The sequence below is a fragment of the Tribolium madens genome, unplaced genomic scaffold (genome assembly GCF_015345945.1).
Source record: "Tribolium madens isolate multiple individuals breed KSU strain unplaced genomic scaffold, Tmad_KSU_1.1 Scaffold_20;HRSCAF=117;Tcas5.2_LG4, whole genome shotgun sequence".
In the NCBI taxonomy this organism is placed as follows: domain Eukaryota; kingdom Metazoa; phylum Arthropoda; class Insecta; order Coleoptera; family Tenebrionidae; genus Tribolium; species Tribolium madens.
Genome location: NW_025400985.1, coordinates 1,707,625 through 1,710,271, shown reverse-complemented (window position 1 = coordinate 1,710,271; position 2,647 = coordinate 1,707,625).

Below are 2,647 nucleotides of genomic sequence, written 5' to 3'. Positions count from 1 at the left end.
CTGGCAACACGGAAAAGAACAGCGAGGGACGCCAATACCGGCGACGGAGACAGCGCCCTCACACGCAGCGGAGTCGTCGAGAAATACCGCCGGCATTCGCCCTCTCCCCGGACCCCGCCGGCAACCGACCGGAACCAGACCGGTCGCTCCTCCGGCAAAAATTCGGACTTGGACCCAAGGCGCAAGCGCCCTCTTGAAACCACCACCGTTTTGGCGCCATTTTTGCAAAAAAATATAAAAAAGAGGATTTTTTCTAAGAAATCTTATACAAGGATTACATACAAGGTGTGCCAGAAAATTTTCAAGTACGATAAGACACCAGAAACAAAAAATTCTATCTAGAAATATTTCGAAGTTGTGAGAGTTTAAATTTTGCACTTTGACTCTATTTCTGTTGGAAAAATAATTTTCCAAGTTTTTTTTGCTACAGGCAAAAATCGTAACTCTGTTTAATGTTATTTGTGGCTTTTATTGGTAATTTTTTTTTACCTTTACTAAATTATTTTGAAAAGAGCATTATACAAGATCATCAGTAAAGCGCACGTATTTTCACAAATTATACACAAAATATTAAAAAATATGCTCCAATATATACAAAATATGCATCGATATGCAAAATTTTGAACAATAAAAAGTCAAACGTTTTTTGCTTAAAGTATTAATTTTTTGAAAAAACTAATTGATGGATTATAAAGTTCTATAAAATTGTGATGTTTTATCAAAAATAAAATTTTTCGAAATATTTGTTATTTTTTTCATGAAGGTCATGATCTAAGGGATTACAACTATCTACTTTATAATAAATTATTTTTTACATATATCGCAATTTATACAACAAAAATCGAATAACTCAAAAACAAATTTCGAAAATAAGATCATTTTTTATATTACTTTAATTTATATTAATTATTATTTTTTGGAAACAAATGATTTAAAAAAAAAAACACAATATAAAAAGGAAACACTCAGCAGGGTACTAATTTTTTGAGTTTGGCCTACAAATTACCAGTTGTTTTCTCTTTAAAATATTTTGTAATCGGATCATTTTTCATAAACTGTCCAATTTTTAACTTGAACTGGAATTTTTAATCGGAAATTAGTGATTTGAAGAAAATATGCACAAATATGCAATATTTCCTAAAATATGCACCAAGTTGCCAAAATATGCATTTTTTAGTTGGCTTATTTTAATCAAAAAACATTAGATATGCATAGAAAACTTACAATTTTGTTGATATACCTCTTAATAACAAATATGCATTTTGCATATAATCCGAGCCTTAATCATCAGTATCATTAAATAGACGTAAAAAATTGTCAAACGTCAAAAAATAAATGGCAAAATTTTTTTACAAAGAAGTTTTCAAACATGTTACTTGAAATTTTTCTGGGGCGAGTTCTGGCACACCCTGTATAGAGCTTTTCCGATGGGTCGACCCAGGAAAAACAAATGCGTGCCAGTTTTTCCAGTCCAGAAGATTTAAAAAAAAATATTGCTCTTATTTTAGTAGTCCTGAAAATTTGCACATTGTAAGTCTAGTAAGAGAAAAAACCGGAAAATTTTTCCCAGACTCAGGATTTCTTAATTTTAGATGACTAGAAAAATATGACCAAAAAAATTCACTACCTCTTTGGACCCATAATAGGAAATAGTCATTTTTCAAGCTTATCAACATTATTTTGTAAAGTTTAATTTACTGTTCTTTAATATTGTCCGGCTGTAATATTTTTCAAGTTATTAACTAAATGAAAGAAAAACTACAAAAACAAGAAATCTGTAGCTTTGTAACTTGTTCCTAGAAATTCTTCGACAAAAGGTATCCATAAATTTAGTGTCCCTTGAGATAATTTTCCTAACGAGGACCCTCTGCTGAATTTTAATCAGTAATCGATGCCACTTCGGCGCCATTGAAAACAGGCAAGAGGTTTTTGGCTTTTAAATTATGTAATTCACAAATAAATAAAACTTGATATTTGACTTGACGTTTTAGTTGTTAATAATGAAGAATAAAAATTAGCCAATTCATCTAAAAACATTAATATTATTAAAAAAATCTCCACAGAAAAAAAACCTCATAAATTTTTATAACAAAACGATTAATATTTTACATTAATAAAAAGAAATTCCTCTAAAGCTAAGTCGTAATTAGATGTAAAAAAATACCAAAGCTTCTTTAGACCAATCAAGTAATTAAGCTGTTACACCTTTAAAAATGTTTCCCTGCACCAACATCCTGTATCTTTTCAAGGAAACATTTTTTTATTAGTCGCTGTTGTGTTTATTTTGCAAAATTTTGTTACAAAACGCCAAAAATTACATAATTAAGGCAACAAAGGTGTTAATTTTGTTTTTTATTGCTTTAAACAGGTTTCGTTTTTTTATTTGAATTTGATTTTTTTGCAAGATTTTGACAAACAAGTCTAAAAATCACAAAAATAAATCAAAATTGTTTTTATTTTATTGGTTTTTGCTCGTTTTCGTCAAAAATAAGTTTAAAAAGACACAAAATTTGGTCTACAAAGGTGTTATTGCTATTTTTTTCAAGCAAGTATAATTTTAAAACGAAATTTTTAGTTTATGACAAGAAAATTGCCTAAAACACCAAAAACATTACCAAATTGAATCAAAAATACTGTTACTTTTGTT